Raw genomic sequence first — 24,351 nt, forward strand, 5'->3', positions numbered from 1 at the left:
ACGGGATATCAATGTGTCAGCACAGCAACCTCTTTATGGGGATAGTTTAATTAATGCTAATTGCTCTTGGCCTATTATGTGACTGGAGCAGGATTTACAGAACATCACCATAATCTAAAACCCTATAAAAGAGTCATTGTCTTTAGAGGCCTTGTAACTCATGCCTGGAAACATCTTTGGATCTTTGATGCATCACCCTGATTGTGAATGCTGCCTGCATTTGCATAATTATCAGAGGTATCCAGGCACTTCCTTTTTTTAGGGGGTCAGTTGTGTCCAGGTGAAGAGCGATGCTCTGTTATGGGGGTGGCAGTTGGTGAGAATTTGCTTTACAATGAGAGATGGATGGCTAATGCAGTTTTACTACCCAATTCTGTGCTTTCATGTATTACATATATTCTGTTGTTGTTGCTATTGCCTTCAGGCCAATGGATGTATAAAGTCGTTTCCACGTTGCTAGGACCCCCATCGCTTCTCCCTGCAGGTCAGGGAGAGGAAGGGGCAGGCTTGAGATCACAGTGACCATGTTCCATGAAGAGCCCCAGCACCATCAGAGGAAGCTCACGGGACACTTGCCAGGGAGCCGCCCCTGAAAGGTGAGGAAGGCAGGCAGCTGTTGAGCAGGAGGCCTGCCTGCCTGTGCCAAACCCACGTCTGAGATCACAACCATTTAAGAAAAAGAACACACCTGTCTTGTTCACATTGACCTTTGGCCTCCTTGCCCCCTTTCTCACCACCCGGCTTGACCTTTTCTCTTAATCTCTCCATTTCCTTTCGTTTGAAAGGGACGTAGGTGTGTTTTGAGCTCATTCTCATTCTGCTTCAATTAATTTCAACAGTAATTTACTTCCCACAGTTACTATCCTCCTAGAAGAGTTGGGCCTCTGAAACATTCACACCTCGAAACATGGAAAATCATTCCTCAAGGTTTCTTTTCCTCAATGAATCTTCTCTTACTTTGAATTTTGGAAATAATCTCTTGCATGGTTCGTGCCTTCCATCTCCTCCAAAATCACGGAGCAGCATTGCCTTGCTCAAGACCAAATACTACCCATCTTCCCTGAGTTGGGTTTATTTTTACACTTGCTATCTCTTGCAATCTCAGTAAAAGCCTGTGACGTTAAGTAGGATGGGTATCCTAATGCCTGCATCACAGGTAAAGGAACAAAGGTCAGGGAGCCTCTTTCAGAAAGCAGAACTGGGTTGAGATGAGGACCTCTGGCTTCCTGTCCCCAGCCTTCGGGGGCGCCAGGGGCTGGGTCTTGCTTTCAGGCATGATGGGAGCAGCGGCACTGGCGCTCTGCTCAGCCTCGCCCTCAGTCTACCCAGGGAAGGCCAAGGTCAAGAGCCTCGCTGACACAGCACCCCTCTTGAGCTTGGTTCACCATCCTGCTGTGAGCTCGTGCCCCCACGTGTCAGGGGAGTCCCCACTCTTCCACGATCAGCCCATGACACAAAGGCTCTGCTCCTCTCAGGACTCCGAGTCTGCGTGGTGCTTGGTCTGGGAGGCGTGACCCATTTTTCTACACTGAGCAGGCGTCTGCCATCTGCGGGCTCTCTCACCCAGATGATTCAAATTCTCTTAAATCCAGTTACACTGTCACTTGTCATTTGTTCTGCGTCCCAGCTTTGCATCATCTGCTAATCTAGAGATCTGAACTTCTGTCATTTCAGTCCTTGCAATCTGTGGATGAATTGACAGAGATTCAGTGATTCCCAGAACAGAGAGAGAGAAAATGCTTCCCTTCCTCCCTCATTTATTTGTGAGCATTTGCCTTGCTTCAAGCCCAGTCCTGGGTGCTGGGGGACAAAGCTGCCCAAGCAGAGATGATTGCTGGCCTCCGGGAGCAAACATGCCAGTGGGCTCATCCCTTAGTGAAACAACACAGAACAGACAAGAAGGAGGTAGCGTTGAATGTGAAATCCCTTCCATATCCCGCTAGAATTAAGCTCCTGGATGGCTGGGGCGCGGGGAAAGCCAGTCTCGTGTGCTGATAGATCCCGGCACAGAGGAGTGCCTGGCCCATGCTGGGGCTCGGTTCGAAGTGAACCGAGTCTCGGTTTGCACTACTGGCCCCAGTTCTCCCCTTCCCTGTTCACATCCTTACCACCAGACGAGGCAGCCCCTCTAAGGGAGGAGACTAGCTCCTTGCTCCTTGGCTGTGACCCACGGCAGGGCCAGGGAAGTACGTGATGATAACGTGAGTTCCCAGCGGAGGCTCCTAAGAGCTGCGTACACATTTCCACTCACCTTTGGGCTCTGGCACTGCCATGAGAAGAGCATATCCTGGCTAGCCCCCTGGTCTAAGGAAGGGGAAAGACAGCAGTGCAGATCCAGACCTGCAGTGTGGAGCGAGACCCTAGCCTAGCCTTGCCTGTGTGGGCTCAGCCCATGCCCCACCCCACAGATGCACAAGTGAGTCCAGCCAAGACTAGCAGAGCGGCCGCAGCTGAGCCTGGCTCACCCATAGATGGGCAAACCACGCTACTGCTGTGTCAGCCATGGAGATTGGGATGGTTTGTTATGCGGCATTATTGTAAAAATAGCAAACTGCCAAGCTTCCCTGATAGCTCAGTTGGTAAAGAATCCACCTGCAATGCAGGAGACCCAAGTTTGATTCCTGGGTTGGGCAGATCTGCTGGAGAAGGGATAGGCTACCCGTTCCAGTATTCTTGGACTTCCCTTGTGGCTCAGCTGGTAAAGAATCCACCTGCAATGTGGGAGACCTGGGTTCAAAACCTGGGTTGGGAAGATCCCCTAGAGAAGGGAAAGGCTACCCACTCCATTATTCTGGCCTGGAGAATTCCATGGAGTCCACGGGGTCACAAAGAGTCAGACGCAGCTGAGCGACTTGCACTTCACTTCACTTCAGCTAACCGATGACCCTCTCAAATCTGTTACCTGATTTCTTTCAGGGCCTGTACCTCTACGTTGTTATTTACCCTTTTGGTTGTTCTAAAACCAGGGGTTGGCAAACTTGCTCATAAAGGTTCAGACAGTAACTGTTCCCAGCTTTGAGGGCCCACACCATGGTCTCTGAGGCATACTCTCTTCCTCCCTCCCTTCCTCTCTCCCTTCCTTTCCAGGCACATTTTATAGGAGGGCCTGTAGTTGATCAAAGGAGCTCTGGGAATCATTGAATCTCTATCAGTTCATCTACAGATTGCAATAAGTAGAACAACAGAAATTCAGATCTCCAGATCAGCAGGCAATGTAAAGCTGGGATGCAGAACAAATGACCAGTGACGATGAAAATGAATTTAAGAGAATTCAAATTTGAATCATTTGGGCCAGAATCTTAATTTGGACTCTTGCTCTGGGCTCCTTTTAATTTGAAGGATATTAAGTACTAGCTTCAGAATCCCTCTAGTCATTGCTTTCAGCATTTAAAATCAAAACAAAATTAATGTATTATTTAAAAACTAGGTTCATTTGAATAGTAACCAGCCATAAAAAATAAGATGTTGCCATTTGCAGCAACATGCATGGACTTGGAGGGCATTATTCTAAGTGAAATAAATCAGAGAGAGAAAGACAAATGCTGTATGATATCATTTATACATGGTATCTAAAAAATACAACAAACTAATGAATATGATAAAAAAGCAGCAGACTCAGATATAGAGAACAAACTAGTGGTTACCACCGTAGGGGTAGGGCAGTGGGGAGTACAAACTAGTGGGTGTAAGATAGGCTAAGGGTGTATTATACAATATGGGGAATACAGTCAATATTTTGTAATAACTGTAAATGGAAAATAACCTTTAAAATTGTATAAAAACTTTAAAAAAAAATGAAAAGTAGGTTCAATTAAATGATGCAAAAGCCAAAAGGTACAAAATGGTATACAGTGAAAATTAAATCACTTGCTCACTCTTTTTTTTTTTTTTTTTTATTAGTTGGAGGCTAATTACTTCACATTTCAGTGGGTTTTGTCATACATTGACATGAATCAGCCATGGAGTTACATGTATTCCCCATCCCGATCCCCCCTCCCACCTCCCTCTCCACCCAATTCCTCTGGGTCTTCCCAGTGCACCAGGCCCGAGCACTTGTCTCATGCATCCCACGTGGGCTGGTGATCTGTTTCACTATAGATAATATACATGCTGTTCTTTCGAAACATCCCACCCTCGCCTTCTCCCACAGAGTCCAAAAGTCTGTTCTGTACTTCTGTGTCTCTTTTTCTGTTTTGCATATAGGGTTATCATTACCATCTTTCTAAATTCCATATATATGTGTTAGTATGCTGTAATGGTCTTTATCTTTCTGGCTTACTTCACTCTGTATAATGGGCTCCAGTTTCATCCATCTCATTAGAACTGATTCAAATGAATTCTTTTTAACAGCTGAGTAATATTCCATGGTGTATATGTACCACAGCTTCCTTATCCATTCGTCTGCTGATGGGCATCTAGGTTGCTTCCATGTCCTGGCTATTATAAACAGTGCTGCGATGAACATTGGGGTGCACGTGTTTCTTTCAGATCTGGTTTCCTCAGTGTGTATGCCCAGAAGTGGGATTGCTGGGTCATATGGCAGTTCTATTTCCAGTTTTTTAAGAAATTAAAAAAAAATTTTTTTTGCCACTTTATTTTTTTACATGAAGGATATTTGATTTACAAAATTTTATGGTTTTCTGTCATACATCAACAAGAATCAGCCATGTCCCCTCCCTCCTGAAACTCCCTTCCGTCTCCCTTCCCATCCCACCCTATTAGAGTGTCACAGAGACCCTGGTTGAGTTCCCTGACTCATGCAGTAAATTGGCTATCTATCTTACATATGGTATTATATATTTCCGTGCTGTTCTCTCCATACATTGCACTCTCTCCCTTCTCCCCTTCCCCCACGTCCTTAGGTCTGTTCTCTATGTCTGTTTCTCCACTGCTGCCCTGAGAATAAATTGATCAGTACCATCTTTCTAGATTCCATATATATGTGTCAGTATATGATATTTATATTTCTCTTTCTGACTTACTTCACTCTGTATAACAGGCTCTATGTTCATCTACCTCATGAGAACTGACTCAAATGCATTCCTTTTGATGGCTGAGTGATATTCCATTGTGTATATGCACCACAGCTTCTTTACCCCTTCATCTGTGGATGGACATCTAGGTTGCTTCCATGTCCTAGCTGTTGTAAATAGTGCTGCAGTGAACAGTGGGATACATGTTTTCCCCAAAAAACTCTTTTTTGGTTTTGGTTCCCTCAGGGTATATGCCTACTAGTGGGATTTCTGGGTCATATGGTGATTTTATTCCTAGTTTTTAAAAGAATCTCCATTTCCTGGCATGCCATAGGGGATGGAGTTGGGGAGGGCTCCCACGCCCCAGCCTCCCTGACTTCTCCACATATGTCTGGTCCCACCACGAAGAGGGTGGAGGTGGCCAGTAGCCCTGCAGCTCCAGAAACCGGAGAGATCTGGGCTCTAAAGCAGTGTCTGCTGAGCCACAGCAACAGCTGGGAAAAGCATGGCATGGCGGCCTCTTGCCTCAAGGAGCTGAGGAACAAGGCTTGTGACATTCTGGCCATTGATAAGTCCCAGGCACCTGTCACTCTGGTCCTGGCAAAGGATGGCACCACAGTGGATGATGATGATTACTTCCTGTGTCTTCCTGCCAATACTAAGTTTGTGGCATTGACTGGGTATGAGAAGTGGATACACAATTCAGATGGAGGGACAGCTTGGATTACCCAAGAGTCCTTCGACAGAGATGGAACAGATAGGGGCAGGGTTGAAGTGGAAGAACGTGGCCAGGCAGTGGAGGGAAGACCTATCCAGCATCATCCTGCTGTCCGAGGAGGTGCTCCAGATGCTCATTGATGTCCCGTGTTCGGAGCTGGCTCAGAAACTCGGCCAAAGTCATGTGGCAGTCCAGGGGCTCCAGAGCACCCTCCAGCAGGGGCTTGACCAGTGAGAGGAAGCCTGGCAGTCCAGGCAGCTCCTGGAACTTTACCTCCAGGCTTTGAAGAAGGAAGGTAGCATCGTGTCGAAACAGCAAGAATCCAGAGCTGACCTCAGGGACGAGAGGGATGCTGTTGACACCAGCGTTAGAGAGAGCTCCTCCAAAGTTATGCCTGCGAGCCAGATCCTCGTGGTGCTGAAGGAGAAATCTGCCCCAGAGTGAGTTTGTCTAGTTAGGATCTGGATGTAGGTGAGCTCCTGGGACCCTGACCTTTGCAGGGAGACATGTGTTTTGGGGTTTTTCACCTCTGCAGACCCTGAATCATAGTTGCCAATTTGCCTATTATTACATGCAAAGCTTCCCTTGTAGTTCAGTTGGTAAAGAATCCGCCTACAATGCAGGAGACCTGGGTTCTATTCCTGGGTTGGAAAGATCCACTGGAGAAGGAAATGGCAACCCACTCCAGTATTCTTGCCTGGAAAATCGTGTGGACTGTAGCCTATCAGGCTCCACTGTCCATGGGGTCACAAGAGTTGGACACAACTTAGTGACTAAACCACCACCATACCGTTTTCCATAGTGGCTGCATCAATTTACATTCCCACCAGAAATGCAAGAGGGTTCCCTTTTCTCCACACCCTCTCCAGCATTTATTGTTTGTAGACTTTTTGTTGATGGCCATTCTGACTGGTGTAAGGTGTAGTTTTGTAGTTTTGATTTGCATTTCTCTGATAATGAGTGATGTTAAGCATCTTTTCATGTCTTTGTTAGCCATCTGTATGCCTTCTTTGGAGAAATGTCTGTTTAGGTTTGTTTCCCACTTTTTGATTGGGTTGTTTGTTTTTCTGATGTTGAGTTGTGTGAGCTGCTTGTATATTTTGGAAATTAATTCTTTGTCAGTTGTTTCCTTTGTTATTATCTCCCATTCTGAGAGTTGTCTCTTCACCTTGTTTATAGTTTCCTTTGCTGTGCAAAAGCTTTTAAGTTTAATTAGGTCACACTTAACTTATTTTTGTTTTTATTTCCATTACTCTGGAGGCGGGTCATAGAAGATCTTGCTTTGATTTATGTCACTGAGTATTCTGCCTATGTTTTCCTCTAAGAGGTTTATAATTTCTGGTCTTATATTTAGGTCTTTAATTCGCTTTGAATTTATCTTTGTGTATGGCATTAGAAAGTGTTCTAATTTCATTCTTTTGTATGTAGCTATCCAGTTTTTCCAGCACCACTTATTGAAGAAGATATCTTTTCCCCATTGTATATTTTGTCTCCTTTGTCAAAAAATAAGGTACCCGTAGGTACATGGGTTTATTTCTGGGCTTTCTTGTTCCATTGGTCTATATTTCTTTTTTTGTGCTAGTACCATACTGTCTTGTGGAGAAGGAAATGGCAACCCACTCCAGTGTTCTTGCCTGGAGAATTCCAGGGACGGGGGAGCCTGGTGGGCTGCCGTCTGTGGGGTCGCACAGAGTCGAACACGACTGAAGCGACTTAGCAGCAGTAACAGCATACTGTCTTGATGACTGTAGCCTTGTAGTATAGTCTGAAGTCAGGAAGGTTGATTCCTCTAGCTGCATGCTATTTCAAGACTGCTTTGGCTATTGAGGGTCTTTTGTGTTTCCATATTAATTGTGAAATATTTTGTTCTGGTTCTGTGAAAATGCCATTGGTAATTTGGTAGGGATCACATTGTATCTGTAGGTTGTATTTGGTAGTATAGTCATTTTTACAATATTGATTCTTCCTATTCAGGAGCATGAAATATCTCTCCATCTGTTTATGTCATCTTTGACTTCTTGTAATTTTCTGTATACAGTTCTTTTGTCTACTCAGGTAGATTTATTCCTAGATATTTTATTCTTTTTGTTGCAGTGGTGAATGAGATTGATTCCTTAATTTCTTTTTCTGATTTAAATGATTTCTGTATATTGACCTTGTATCCCACTACTTTGCTGAATTCACTGATTATCTCTAGTAATTTTCTGATAGTTTCCTTTGGGTTTTCTATGTATAGTATCAAGTTATCTGCTAACAGTGAGAGTTTTACTTCTTTTCTGATCTGGATTCCTTTTATCTCTTTTTCTTCTCTAATTGCCATAGCTAGGACTTCCAAAACAATTTTGAATAATAATGGTGGGAGTGGATACCCTTGTCTTGTTCCTGATCTTAGAGGGAATGCTTTTAGTTTTTCACTATTGAGAATAATGTTTGCTGTGGGCTTATCATATATGGTCTTTACTATGTTGAGGTAGGTTTTTTCTATGCCCATTTTTTGAAGAATTTTTATCATTAATGGATGCTGAATTTTGTCAAAGGCTTTTTCTGCATCGAGATGATCATATGGTTTTTATCTTTGTTAATGTGGTATATCACATATTACACTGTATTAATTTGCTAGTATGGTGTATCACATTGGTTGATTTGTGTATATTGAAGAATTCTTGCATCCCTGGAGTAAACCCAACTTGATCATGGTGTGTGAGCTTTTTAATGTGTTGTTGAATTCTGTTTGCTAGAATTTTGTTGAGGAATTTTGCATCTATGTCATCAGTGATAATCATCACCTGTAATTTTCTTTTTTTGTATTGTCTTTGGTTTTGGTATCAGGATGATTGTGGCCTTGTAGAACGAGTTTGGAAGTACTTCTTCCTCTGCAGTTTTTTTGAAAGAGTTTCAGAAAAATAGGCATTAACTCTTCTCTAAATGTTTGATAGAATTCCCCTGTGAAACCATCTGGCCCTGGGCTTTTGTTTTTTGGGCGAATTTTGATCACAGTTTCAATTTCAATGTTTGTAATTGCCTTGTTCATAATTTCTATTTCTTCCTGGTTTAGTCTCGGGAGGTCGAACTTTCCTAAGAATCTGTCCATTTCTTCTAGGTTATCCATTTTATTAGCATATAGTTGCTCATATTATTCTCTTATGATCCTTTGTATTTCTGTGTTGTCTGTTGTAACCTCTCCTTTTTCATTTCTAATTTTGTTGATTTGATTTTCTCCCTTTTTTCTTGATGAGAATGGCTAGTGGTTTGTCAATTTTGTTTATCTTGTCAAAGAACCATCTTTTAGTTTTATTAACCTTTGCTATTATTTCCTTCATTTCTTTCTGCTCTGATCCTTATGATTTGTTTCCTTCTGCTGACTTTGGGTTTTTTTTTTTGTTGTTGTTATTCTTTTTTTCCCTAGCTGCTTCAGATGTAGAGTTAGGTTGTCTATTCAATGCTTTTCTTGTTTCTTGAGGTAGGATTGTATTGCTATAAACTTCACTCTTAGAACTGCTTTTGCGGAATCCCATAGGTTTTGGGTTGTTGTGTTTTCATTGTCCTTTGTTTCTAGGAATCTTTTGATTTCTGTTCTTATTTCTTCAGTAATGTCTCATTATTTAGCAATGTATTGTTTAATTTCCATGAGTGTGTGTTTTTTCCCCTGTAGTTGATATCTAATCTCATACTGTTGTGGTCAGAGAAGATACTTGATATGACTTCAATTTTCTTAAATTTATTGAGGCTTGATTTGTGGCCCAGGATGTGGTCTATCTGGGAGAATGCTCCATGTGCACTCAAGAAGAAAGTGTATTTTTCTGCATTTAGATGAAAAGTCTTGAAGATATCAATTAGGCCCATTTGATCTAATGTTTCATTTAATGTTTGTGTTTCCTTATTGATCTTCAGTTTTGATGATCTGTCCATTGGTGTCAGTGGGGTGTTAAAGTCACCTACTATTATTGTGGTGCTATCAATTTCCCTTCTTACGCCTGTTAGTGTTTACCTTATGTATTGAGGTGTTCCTATGTTGGGTGCATAAATATTTACAATTGTTATGTCTTCTTGGCTTGATCCCTTGATCAGTCATTATGTATTGTCCTTCTTTGTCTCTTATAATATTCTTTATTTTAAAGTCTATTTTGTCTGCAATAAGGATTGCCACTCGGCTTTCTTTTGGTTTCCATTTGCATGTAATATCTTTTTCCATCCTTTTATTTTCAGTCTGTATGTGTCTCTAGGTCTGAAGTACCTATCTTGTAGGCAGCATATATATGGGTCTTGTTTTTGTATCCATTCAATCAGTCTATATCTTTTGGTTGGTGTATTTAGTTCATTTACATTTAAGGTAATTATTGATATATATTTTCCTATTGGCATTTTTTTGATTGTTTTGGGTTTGTTTTTGTAGGTCTTTCCTTTCTCTTGTGTTTACTGGCTATGAGAGTCCCTTTAGTATTTGTTGTAAGACTGGTTTGGTGGTGCTAAATTCTTTGAACTTTTGCTTGCCTGTAAAGCTTTTGATTTCTCCATCAATTTTGAATGTGATCTTTGCTGAGTATAGTAATATTGGTTGTAGATTTTTATCTTTCAGTACTTTAAATATATTCTGCCATTCCCTTCTGGCCTGCAGAGTTTCTGCTGAAAGTTCCGCTCTTAATTGTGTGAGTTTGCCCTTGTATGTGACTTGTTGCTTTTCCCTAGATACTTTTGATATTTTTTCTTTGTGCTTAATCTCTGTGAGCTTGATTAATATATGTCTTAATGTGTTTCTCCTTGGGTTTATTCTGTAAGGGAGTCTCGGTGCTTCTTGGATTTGACTGACTATTACCTTTTCCATGTTGGGGAAGTTTTCAACTATAATTCCTTAAAAATTTTCTCAGTACCTTTCTTTCTTTATTCTTCCTCTGGGACCCCTATAATTCAAATGTTTGTGTGTTTAATATGGTCCCAGTGGTCTCTGAGGCTATCCTCAATTCTTTTCATTCTTCTCCCTTTATTCTTCTCTTTAGCAGTCATTTCCACAATTCTATCTTCCAGCTCATGTGTCTGCTCCTCTACCTCAGTTTTCTGCTATTGGTTCCTTCTAGAGTATTTTTAATTTCAGTAATTGTGTTTTTCATATCTGTTTGCTTATTCTTTATTTCTCCTATTTCCATGGTGATTGTATTAACTGTGTTAAATGCTTCTTGCATTTTCTCCATTCTATTTTCAAGTCTTCAGAGCAACTTGGCTATCATTATTCTGAATTCTCTTTCAGATAGATTGCTTATTTCCTCTTCATTTGCTTGGTCTTGTGATTTTCCACCTTGTTCTTTCATTTGTGCCATATTTCTCTGTCTTTTCATTTTTTCCCTAACTTGCTCCACTTGAGGTCTCCTTTTTGCAGGCTTCGAGGGTTGTATTCCTTCTTCCTTTTGGTTTTTACCCTTGGAGGAAAAGGTGGGTTGAGTGGTTTGTGTTGGTTTCTTGTTAGGGGTGACTTGTGCCTATGTTCTAGTGGGAGGAGATCAAGCAGACCAAGCAGGTAATTGCAGAAATAATGGGACATATACACACACTTCCACACACACAGTTATAACCAAAGTATCCTAAAGACAAGATACAGGAAATTGACTTGGTGAACAAGGGAAACAAAAATTGATATTGACCAATTAAAAGCAGAGCCAGCTAATGCTCAATCTGGACACCTGAGCGTGAGCATTGCCAACTGGTGGATAGAGCAGAGAGCTCAACAGTTTAACCTACTCGATGGAGAAAGAGTGAGGAAAAAGAAGGGGTAAGAAAAAGAGAGAGAGAGAAAGAGGAGAAGGGAGGAAAAGAGAAGAGGGAGTGGAAAAGAGGGTTAGGAAAAGAGAGAGAAAAGGAAAAATAGAAAAACAAAGATAAAGAGACATATGTGAAAAAAATTTATATATATTCAGGAATAGCTACAACCAGTAAAGAACTATAAGAAAAGCAGTTGAATATATCAAAAGCAAAATCAGAAAAATCAGACACACACAAAAAATGGGTGAAAAAGTAACAAAAAAGAGAAAAAAAATCTTAGAATGAATTTTTTCTAACAAGAAAAACAAAGAGAAAAATCCTATAGCACCGCAGAAGGCTAATGTGAAGGTAGAAATATGTAGGGGGACTAAACAGTGTGATTTATAAGGAAAAAAAAAGTTCTCAAGATTGTAGTTCTTCTTGGTTGTGGAGTCTGCTCCTGAGGATGGGGTTGGGTTGGTGTCCTGAGATGTTTTCCTGGTTGGGGAGCTTGTGCCCCTGTCCTGGCTGATGGACCTGGATCTCCTATCTCTGAAGGGGCAGTGTGGGGTCCAGCAGTAGGTTTTGGGGGCGTCTGTGGGTTCAGTATGTCTTTGGGCAGTCCTTCGGGCTTTGGCAGTGTTAGAAATGTCTATTTCTGCAGCCGCTTCAGAGTGGCCCTCTCAGCATCCCTTCACTGCCAGCAGCGCCCTTCTTGTCCCTGGGATAATTTCCGGTGCTTCTGTGGCCGGACCTGCCTTTCACTGCTGGTCGAAGCTTGCGAGGCAGGGGCTTGTGTGGCTCTTTTCTTGGCTCCCTGCCCGTGCCCTCTGCACCACGGAGCCTTGTGTGGGCTTCCCTCAGCCCCCCAGGGCCCTCCCTCTGTGTCGTGGGATTGTTTCATCTCGCCTGCCCTCTGCGAGGCGTATGTGTTCTTTCAGCCCCAGACCTGCCCCGTGCGCCGCGAGGGCTGTCTGCCTGGAGAGGTTTGTATGCCTCCCCACTCTTGGCGACCCCAGCCGGCCTGCTGTGCCGTGGGGGTCTCTACGGGCGTCTCTCAGTCCCCTGAGCCCGCATCTGGTTGGGGCCATAGTCTGCAAGCTGTTCACGGGCTGAGAAGTGCAACTTTCTCTGTTTCCTGGCCTCTAATTCCCTACTTTGCCTGGTTTTCCAAGACCCCATAGCTCCCCACTGGGCCCGCCTGCAAGGGAGCTTCCCCTGTGCGCAGGAACTCCTCCTGTTTCAGGGTGCCTTCCCTCCCTCGGGGCACAAGCTCCCATCCAGAAGTTCTCAGCCTTTTCCCTTTTTATGTCTCTGTCCTCTCTCCTGTCCCCCTGGAGGCCTGGGGTCTTCTGCTGTGGCCCAGGGGTTGCTGTGTAGGAGTTGTTCCATACCTTGATGAGTTTTGGGTGTATTTGTGGGGAGGCTGGCGATCTCCCTGTTTTACCCCTCCACTATCTTCTGCCTGCGCACTCATGTCCCTTGTCGTCTAATTCCCTTCAATGGAGGCGACTACTGTTACAAATTCCTGGTGTATCCTTCATGAAGTCTTCTTTGCATATGGAGACATACATGTGTATATAGTTTCCCTTTTTAAATGTAAATGAGGGCCTATTCTGCATGTGTCCCTGGAAGAACATTAAAAGTCAAAACACACAGCTGCAGCCTTCTTTTACTATTAGTTGTGGCATGCGGGATCTTCGATCTTCATTGTGGGATTCAGGATCTAGTTCCCTGACCAGGGATCAGCCTAGGTCTCCTGCACTGGCAGTAGGAACTCTTGGCTGCTGGACCACCAAGGGAGTCTTGCACATCATTCATTTAAATGAGCGTATAGGATGTATGCACATACACTACTGTATATAAAATAGATCACTAATAAGAACCTACTATGCATCACAGGGAACGCTACTCAGGGCTCTGTAATGGCCTATATGGGAAAATAATCTAAAAAAGAGAGGGTGTATGTATATATGTATAAACTGACTCACTTTGCTATATGGCAGAAACTGACACAACATTTAAAACCAATTCTATTCCAATAAAAATTAAAAAAAGAATGTGTAGCATGAATTGAAAGAATTTGGACTTGAAGTATGCAAGACATGGCAAAGCGTGGGCTTTGGGCATCAATAAAAGTGAAAACATCTCAAGGATTTCATCCCCAAGGTGGGAGGGGTGAGAGAGGGATAATTAGGGAGTTGGGACTGACATGTACAAACTGCTATATAAAGTGGATAACCAACAAAGACCTATTGTGTAACACAGGGAGCTCTGCTCAATGTTATACACATGATACATATATATAACATGTTAAATATAACATGAATGTTCTTTAACTTTCTCAGTGGGAAAGAATTTGAAAAAGAATAGATACATGTATATTATAACTGAATCACTTTGCTATACACCTGAAACAATCACAACATTGTTAGTCAACTATACTCTAACATAAAAGTTAAAAGTGAAGAAAAACTAGAAAATGCACTAATTTAAAATGTATAATTTAAAAAGCATGTATACATCAGTAAAACTATTAATACTACTCACATCAAATGTCCAAGTAAATATTGAACATACGAATGCCATGGTATTTACCACATAAAGTCTCTTAAGTATTAAAACCTGTGCTCAGTTCTTTAATTTTTCTTTAAATTTAGCTGATTTATAAAGTTGTATTAGTTTCAGGTGTATCTAAGTTTTATAAGTATGTTATAACTTGATCTGTTTAATAAAAATGTTGCTTTCTGTTTCTTAAAAAAAGAAAACAATTTCATCCCCAGTTCACCTTAAGTGGGGTTAGCAACTATGACCTGCTAGCTCACCATCTGTTTTTTTTTTAATTAAAATTAATTAATTTTTTTTAACTGGAGGCTAATTACTTTACAATATTGTGGTGGTATTTGCCATACATTGACATAGGTCAGTCACAGGTGTCCATGTGTCCCCCATCCTGAACCCCCCTCCCACCTCCCTCTCCACCCCATCCCTCTGGGTTGTCCCAGAGCACCAGCTTTGAGAGCCCTGTCTCATGTATCAAACTTGGACTGGTGATCTATTTCACATGTGGTAATATACATGTTTCAGTGCTATTCTCTCAAATCATCCCACCCTCGCCTTCTCCCACAAAGTCCAGAAGGCTGTTCTTTACATCTGTGTCTCTTTTGTTGTCTCGCATATAGGGTCATCATTACCATCTTTCTAAATTCCATATGTATGCATTAATATATTATATTGGTGTTTTTCTTTCTGACTTACTTCACTCTGTATAATAGGCTCCAGTTTCGTCTACCTCATTCCTTAAAAAACTGAAAATAAATCTACCATATGACCTAGCGATCCCACTGCTGGGCATACACACTGAGAAAACCAGAATTGAAAGAGATGAGTGTACCCCAATGTTCATCGCAGCACTGTTTACAAAAGCTAAGACATGGAAGCAACCTAGATGTCCATTGGCAGGTGAATGGATAAGAAAGTTGTGGTACATATACACAATGGAATATCACCACCTGTTTTTATATTACCCATGAGCTAAGAAGGATGTTTGCTTCCTGAAAAAATCAAAAGAAGAATCATATTTCATGTCACATGAAAATTATGTGAAACTCAAATTTCAGTGTTCATAAATAAAGTTTTATTGAGACACAGCTACACTCATTAATATATTGTCTATGGCTGCTTTTGCACTACAATGGCAGTGTTGAGAGATTCTAACAGAGACCATATGATCACAAAGCTTAAAAGATTTACTGTCTGGATATTTACAGAAAAAGTTGGCTGGCCTCTGACCTAATCACAAATATAGTTCAACATTTTGACCATTTAAAATTTGGTGATGGGCATATATCATCAGCATGCATTTTTCTTGTGAGAGCTAAAGAATTCTTTGGGAGAAACTCTGAAATCTTTTGACTGGGCTGAATCTACTGTAATTTTAAATAAAAAAGAAAACAGATTCTTTCAACCTATTTGAAATCCAAAAGCCAAGATGCAATAATTATCAAACATTATTTAAAATTTCAATCAAAACCAGACTTACTAATGGATTGGAATGAATAGCTTCCTAACCTTTCCTTTAAGCATGCTCTTAATTTAGAAATTAGCTGTACATTACCAAATAAAATATGAAAGAGAGTTTGTACTAAAGGAAACTGACTTTTGGTTCTTTTCATTCTCAGAGATAAATCAAACAGGGCAGCAAATGACCTTTTTCAGGCCTGGAGCTGAAAAATTTTCAGAGATGGTAAATCCTTATTCATGTGTTATTTAGGGATGTGTCATGGCGAACGGCTTTCCTGGTGGCTCAGGCAGTAAAGAATCTACCTGCAATGCAGGAGACCCAGGTTTGATCCCTGGGGTCGGGAAGATCCACTGCAGAAGGGAACGGCAACCCACTCCAGAATTCTTGCCTGGAGAATTCCATGGACAGAGGAGCCTGGCGGGCTACAGTCCATGAGGACTCAAGGAGTCAGACACGACTGAAGTGACTTAGTATGCACACACAAAGGTCTTAAAGTGATTTCTCAACTTGAATAAATGGCATCAGAAGCTTTTAGAAAGTCAAAGGAAAAGCAAAAATCAATTCAGTCATGAGGAAAGTATGTCAGATCCCGTAACTATTCTAACAACAGAGAAAAGAAGTAAATTAAAAAGAAAACTGGAACCAAAAAGATATACAGCTAGAAAAGAAATATTTCTGTCCACCCTTACTCACATCTGACTAGTCTTTCAGGACTGAATATAGGAGTGGAAGATGGAAATCCACAGTGAGGACTGTAGGTAAGAGAGGTAAAAAGAGTGGTAAACCTTCTGGAAAGCTGTCCATCTGTGAGAACTTAAGAGCTGTCACCTATGACTTGTTTTGTTGAGCCTGAAATAATTACTATTTGATGTTTTGTGAAGGTAGGGGGTGCAGGCCATGTAACTGTACTCATTCTTCTTAAAAAAAAAAAAAAAAGGAAACTGAGGAACAGAGAGATTACTTTAAGTTAGCACTCAAAGCTGAAACCATTACCAGACATTTCAAAACAGTTAACCGGCAATTCAGGTTTCTTCCTCAATCATGAGGAATTTTGATAGCCTGCTATGTTCAAAGCACTGATCCAGGCATGAAAGTGAAAGCGTTAGTCGCTCAGTCCTGTCCAACTCTTTGTGAGTGCATGGCTGGTAGGCTGTCAAGCTCCTCTGTCTCTGGACTTCTCCAGGCAAGAGTACTGGAAAGGTACCTGTTCCCTTCTCCAGGGGATCTTCCCAACCCAGGGATCGAACCCAGGTCTCCTACATTGCAGGTGGATTCTTCACTGTCTGAGCCACCAGGGAAGCCCAAGAATACTGGAGTGGGTAGGCTATCCCTTCTCCAACAGATCTTCCCGACCCAGGAATCGAACTGGGGTCTCCTGCATTGCAGGCGGATTCTTTACCAGCTGAACTGCCAGGGAAGCCTTAATCCAGACTAATGGGACCCAAAGACATGTAAGACACAAAGCCCTTGTCTGTCTGGAAAAAGAGCTGTATAAGTTAGGCATGTGATACGTTATCTTAACATTTTATTTTTAGTAAATAAAAGAGGAGGCTTTCCAATCGGGGTCACATGCAAACTTAAGAGTGGAGCATGTGGGTCTGGTTCTAAGAGGTAGGGGGTTAACCCTCCCTCTCCCCTGTTTTCATTGGACAACTCACTTCCTTTATATGAACCACTTTCAGGGTAGGCCAGGCCTACACTGATGGACTCAGTAGGATGCAGAATTTTTTGTAGATTGAGTTCTCTTTTTAGTCTTTGATCCTATTGGACTTTATTTTGGTGAACTGTACATTTTTTTTTTCTCCCAAACAACTAATAATCTCTGCACCACTTATCGAATAATGGGCTGTTCCCTTTTCTCACTGGTTCAGGATAATGTTCACAGTCACATGTACATAATACCTCTATGTGTCAGGAGCTTTGATATCTTTTGTAATGGACCTGTGCATCTTCTCGGTGACTCAGACTCTGAAGTTCTTTCCTTTGTTTGGTAAATTCTCCATCTTATGGCTCTTGCTGGGAAAGAGAGCTTGCCTTGACTAGAAAACTTGAAAATGTCAAGAGCTTGTTCCCCATGCTCCTCTGCACTTAGGCGAAGAACACATGATTTAGGCTCAAACAACCAACAGACCTATTTAGTCTTCACAACTGGGGTTATTGATCTCAGGAAGGTGACTGAGCAGAGGTCATTCTGCTGTTATATCAATAATTTCTATTTCTCAGGAGCACATCGGACCAGGCTAGTTGTGGCAGCCAAGTATTCAGTGGTGGGGCTGGGAGTCTCTGCATGCCCTTTGGTGCCAGGAATTTCTGCCATCCTGATGCCCACATGGCCTTCCTGGATCCTTCTTTTCCCCATGTCTGATCCTCCAACCTTCTGAGAAATTTCATAAGCAACATAAGAATATGTTCCTCTTCTGCCTCAATCAGCCAGAGCATGTCTCTGTTACTCGGAACTAAAACCTTGATTGATACATGCAGGATATCATTTGATTCTCAAGTCTTCATACCTCTCAAGACACATATCATCACCCCTATTAGGTTTAGATAATTTGTATTCAATAAGAGTATTAACTTGCCTAAGAGCACACAGCTAGGAAGTGATAGAACTGGAATTTAAATCCAAATTGCACCACAAATATTCTCTCTCTCTTTATAAGTAAATGGTGGTGGTGGTTTAGTCACTAAGTTGTGTTTGACTCTTGTAACCCCATAGACAGTAGCCCTCCAGACTCCTCTGACCATGGGATTTCTCAGGCAAGGATACTGGATGGTCTGCCATTTCCTCCTCCTATGTGTGTGTGTGTGTATATACATATATGTGTGTGTGTGTGTGTGTGTGTGTGTACATACACATGCGTGTGTGCTAAGTTGCTTCAGTTGTGTCTCACTCTTGAAACCCCATGGACTGTATGTAGCTCACCATGATCCTCAGTCTGTGGAATTTCCCAGGCGAGAATACTGGAGTGGGTTGCAATTTTCTTCTCCAGGGGATCTTCCCAACCCAGGGATTGAGACTGAGTCTCTTGGGTCTCCTGCGTTGGGAGGCCAGTTCTTTACCGCTAGCGCCACCTGGGAAGCCCAATTGTATATATGTATGCGTACACACACACACACACACACACACACACATATGGCAGACCATATGTATAGTTTTATTTCTTACCTCTTATTCTCTTACCTTACCTCTTCTTGAGTGTTTCTTTGTCTGGATAAGCAATTGGACACTTTTGTATAGTTTTTCAAAACCACGGAGGGACAAATTATCAGCTGTGATTTAAGAGTCTTCATTTTTTGTGGAGAAAAAAGGGACTCTTGTACTCTGTTGGTGGGTAAGAAACTGGTGCAGTCACTATGTAAAACAGTGTAAATTTCCTTAAAAAACTCAAACTAGACATACCATATGATTCAGCGATTCCACTCCTGGGCATATATCTGGAAAAAATGAAACCCCTAATTTGGAAAGACATATGCATCCCAGTGTTCACAGCAGCATTATTTACAATAGCCGAGACACAGAAGCAATCCAACTGTCCATCAACAGGCAAATGACTTAAGAAGATGTGCTCTGAATATACAATGGAATATTACTCAGCCACAAAAGAGAATGAAATTCTGCCATTTAAAGCAACATGCATGGACCTTGAGAAGATCATGCTTAGTGAAATAAATTGGACAGAGAAAGATAAATACTATATGATGTCATATGTGGAATCAAAAAAATAATTCAAATAAATCTACATACAAAACAGAACAGACTCACAGACACAGAAAAAATATTTACGGTTACCAGGGGGGAGGGGCAAATTAGGAGTATGGGATTAACAGATAAAAAGTACTTATATAAAGTAGATAAGCAGCAAAGATTTACTGTATGACATAGGAAATTTCCCCAATATTTTATAACAATGTATAAGGCAATATAATCTGCAAAATCACTATGCTGTACATCTGAAACTAACACAGTATTATAAATCAACTATAATTTTTAATGTGAAAGTGAAAGTTGCTCAGTTGTGTCAGACTCTTTGTGACCCCATGGACTATACAGTCCATGGAATTCTCCAGGCCAGAATACTGGAGTGGTTTGACTTTCCCTTCTCCAGGGGATCTTCCCAACCCAGGGATCAAGCCCAGGTCTCCAGCATTGCAGGTGGATTCTTTACCAGCTGAGGCACCAGGGAAGTCCAATTTTTAAAGAGATGATTCATCTTTAGTATGATTTTCACTTAATGGGGTTATGTGAGGTATTCCTAGCTCCTGTGTGTGCATGTGCACACCCACCCACACACCCACCCACAAATACATACTTATGTGAAGAGTTTTGGTTCCTATATAAAGATTTTTTGTTTGTTCGCTTCAGCATATTTTAAAACTCTCCAGACACAGAAACTGCAGCAGGGTTAGCCTGAGAAGCTCTTTCACCTTCAGGCTGGTCCACAAACCAAAAGAAGATGCCTCTGATAAGAGAGAAGCTGTGAAGGGGAAAATATCTGGCCACAGGCTTTATTTATTTATTTGGGTGTTTCTTTGTTTCTGCAAAAAGCATCATGGTTCACTTTGAGGCTTCTGACTTTTTTCCCCCCCTCCGAGCAAAATTTTGATGCTGCAGGAATTCTTACCAAGAAAATACTCAGCAAATAAATCCAAGGAGACTATGTGATTTATGTTTGCACATAATTTTCCTGGTGTGGATCCGAGGTAACAGACAGGCTAGATAATAAACATGGTGCTGGAAGAATTTCTTCAATTATGGAGCTGGTGAAGCTCTGTTAAGAACTGTGGAACTGATAGTCCCCGCCTGGTCCAATAAGCCAAGAGGGTAATTTCCACTTCTTTAAGAGGATGAGGATTTGACACAGGTATATTCATCTCGAGTGAATAAAAGCCCATGCTTTTGATTCAGGAGGATACCAGGCTCTTCTTTCTCTCTTGCAAAAAAACATTCAAGTAAAAACACCCTTGTGAGAATTTCCCACAGGAAATTCCAGGAATCTGCTCAGATTAAAAAGGCATCCAGTTATTGATTTCCTCTGATAGAGAGGACCTTCTCTGCACACTGAGTTCTCTCTTGGAAGGCCAGTGACTTGGTTCTGGGAATGGTGAGATGCTCTTCATAGGAGATTCTGGGCGTGTACGGATGCTGACAGCCACGCGTCAACTGCACTGCAGAATCCAGCTGCCTCTGTTGCAGGCAGAGACTCAGCAGTGTTAGGAAATTTCTGAGACTGCACTTTTATTCCAGATTCATAGTTTTTCTCTGGTACCCCCATTCACACAGGTACTTCTAGTCCGTTTTGGTTAGCATTGTAGATAACATCAGAAATGGAGCTTGGCCTGTAGCAAGCAGGAGAGCTGATTTCTTCTGAAATTAAATTCGGATTAGCCATAGTACCTCCTCTCTCTGAAAGCTGTGCTGAATAATAAGGTGAAACTGAATGCTGTTCCCAGGAAATTTATGCCACATTTGTGGCGACATTTCCAATAAAAAATTGAATTGATGAGCAGAGAGTTAATCATGTTGTAACAGTGTATAATCTCGTGAACCACTCTCCACTGGAGTCATAATGAACTGGTGGTGGGCCCCGAGCTAGCCAGTGATATTTCCTGCCTTGGCTTTCTATGAGCAAGAATCCGGCAAGCAGGCACAATGCCTTCTGTGGAGAGCCAGTTAAGAAACTGTATTTGCCTATAAAAAGCTCACGCTTTTAGTTTGTCCTGATTTGGAACAGATTTAGCTGTTTTTCTACCTAAAGGTGTGGTGATGATGACTCAAAAAGAATTTCTTCTCTAGGTGCATTCTGAAAGGTCCGTAAAGAAAATACTCCTAGGTGAACCAAAAAGGACAAAACGATAATTACTTTAGTACTGCTGTTTTTAAGCAGTGACCGGTAAGCCCGGATGATTATGTATTAATGGTCCTTTCTCTATTGCAGTGAAAAAGGAACTTGCTTAAGCTTCAGATAAACCTGATTTTAGCATTCATCCAAACAAATGAAAATTACATTCCTTTCACCTCTTTGAAGTTCCAATACTGAGTATTTTGTAACGAGTATACATTTGATCCCTCCAGTGATCATGAACTCTACCATTAATATGTATACACAACGCCTTAAAAATCAGCTCTTGGTGCAATCTGCCATTGTGTTTTGAGTGAATGACTCATGACTGCAGATTTAAATGGTACCTACAGAGAAAGCTTATTTGAATTTTTTAAAAATGATGTTCCCTTTCCAGGTAAAGTGTCAAAAGAATTCTTCCAGTTAATTTTTCTGGATTCCAATGAAAATGTATGACTCCTTCTCCTCCTTCCTCAAGGGAACAATTAACCATTGCTCAAGGATTAATACAGCAGGCTGAAATTTTTATCAATTAAAATTATCCTCCCTATCAAATTTTGATTTAAATCTCAAATTTAAAAGATTGACATTTAAATGGCTTTTGATGTTGCTCACCAAAGTGAGAAAAAAGTCCAAGTGACTACAAGTTGTCTAGTTCATAAATAAATCATATTTGTGGCCTCACAGTTTTGACAAGAGCCAAGTAATGTTATAAAATTATGGTTCTCCTAGCATGGTGAGCCTTGTACCGGGGGCCAGTCTCTCATGGATGGAAAGAAGTCATTTCCTATGAAATGTGTGTTATCATTCTGACCACTGCCCTGGGTTCTGAAAAAGTATCCAAATGCTGACAGTTTACTATGACAGTGCAAACCGGTCATCCCAGAATATGTGGTTTACAAAAAGAGAAGAAATGTATACTCATTAATCCTAGATGTGAAAGAACCCAGAACAGTTATTGGGAGCTCTCTTAAAATTTGTTGTTTTTGTAATCCTCCATTTGGCCCTTCTAAAACCTATGAAGCCCCTTTGATCTGTTCTGTCCAATATAGTAGCCACATGTGGCTATTTAAATTTAAGTTAAGTAAAAACTGTACAAAATTAAAAATTCAGCTCTTCAATCGCCTCTGTCCCATTTCAAACGCTCAATATCCATGTGTGGCTGGTGGCCACTGTGTCAGGCGGTGCAGACACTGAACATTTTCGTCATTGCGAAATGTTGTATTGGATATTGCTGCCCTCAGTGGAGAAGGAAAAAAGAGAAATATGTATTGAGAAGTTACCATGTGGTAGGCATCATATTTGCTCTAGATTCTTCCCATTTCACAGTGAAGAAGTTTAGCTTCAGGGAATTAAAGTCACTTGCTCAAGTCACATAACTGATAGAGAGTGGTTAGGACTCTAACCAATTACACTTGATTCCAAGCCCAGGGTCATTTCCAATGTGTCACGTGCTGGCTCATCCATTTATCTCTCTAACACAGACTTAATGAGGGAGAGACTGTATATTTTAATAATTATTTCAAGACAGCAGGTGAAAACTGATACTGAATACACTGGTCCCTCTGCTTTCTGAGGACCTGTGCTAGCAACCGGGACTATCAATTTAAGGAGATGAGGATATTTCCTGGCTTCACAGCACTAGTGGGGGAGTCAAACCCTCAACATATAATCAAAAACTAATTATCAGCTACAATTGTGATAAGTATCAACAAGGAGAGCCCATCTGTTTTGGGGGAGGCTTCCAAATTCCATTAAATAACAATCACAATAATAATTAGCATGTGAAGCTTTTGTTTCCTATGCCTGCAAAGTTCAAGTGAGTAACACAAACCTGTGATACTGTGGGCTTCCTGACGGATGAGCCCACTGTAATCTTTATGCCTGGTAAACAGAGAGATCTATTTCATTCAAGGTCATCCTAGGTTAGCCTGAGCAACTTCAATTTCATCCCATTCTCCTTGGGTAGAGGTGCTTCTGAAATGAAGAGCTGAGATCGACTAATTTGTCAACATTACAAAGCAGGAGCCTATTGTCGTAACTCGTCCCCTTCATTGAGGCTTCTCGCGGCAGCAGCTGACATATGATCTTCGCAGATGAAGATGCCAGCGCCTGGCTGTTTCTTGACCACACTGCTGAGGGTCAGATAGTGGGGAAAGGCTTCTTCTTAGCCATTTCTTTGTAATTTTTAACAGGTTTAAGCTCAAATACTCATGAAAGGAGATTGAGAACCAATAGACGATAGCATGAAGTTCAAAACGCTATAGGAAAAAAAACAAACCCAAGCCATAAACTGTTATCATTCTGGTGTTTTATTCCTTTTAATGCTACTCTATTAGTTTCAATAAAGGGACAACAGAATGTCCATTAAACCATAACTTGACACGCTTATTATGCCAATAAGATTAGTTTTTGTGAAGCACTCATGTACCGGTTATAGTTTATAGAAAAATTGATTTCACAGAATCAGAGAAATTAGAATTGGAAACATTCTATTAGGTCACTAGATACATCCTCTGAGACTATAATAGAATTGATCCCTAGTTTGCAGTATGTTATCCAATGCATTTTTCTCTCCAGTTTTGATAGGCTTGTATATTTATTATAGGCTGGCAATATGTACCACTAAAAGTTATACCAACTCATCTGAGAAATAAAACTCTAGAAAATAAGCATTTGTTGAGCACTAATTTTACTTTGGTGGATACGTTTTTAATATACAAGTGTTTACAGCCTCTCGTCTTGTAAGAGACAAGGAAGCAGCAGTGGATCGCGGATTAGCATTACAATCAAATAGTGAATTTGCATATTTTAAGTTGTAGAAATTTCCCCAGACATCATTTCCCATCAGACTCCTACAAAATATAGTATGAATTTTTGATTCTCAAGAAGGGCTTTTTTTTTTTTTTTGTACAGGAAATTGAACCATGTACCCCATGCAAGTGCCTGCAATTAAACACTTGGCTGGACTGACATTTTCTTATTTGGGAGCAGTGCGTACAAAGCTGTGACTTTTGGAGACACATTTGCAAGGAAGTGGCAAGTGAAGCTGGAGAGCTGGGGAGG

The 24,351-nt window shown here is 41.3% G+C and overlaps 1 pseudogene; it reads left to right on the top strand.

Annotated features, from left to right (window-relative positions):
* Window positions 1-5,360: 5,360 nt before the first annotated feature.
* The window catches only part of LOC122693166, a 32,211-nt pseudogene continuing 13,220 nt past the window's right edge, over window positions 5,361-24,351 (top strand).

Source organism: Cervus elaphus, chromosome 5 (assembly GCF_910594005.1).
Source record: "Cervus elaphus chromosome 5, mCerEla1.1, whole genome shotgun sequence".
Taxonomy (NCBI): Eukaryota; Metazoa; Chordata; class Mammalia; order Artiodactyla; family Cervidae; genus Cervus; species Cervus elaphus.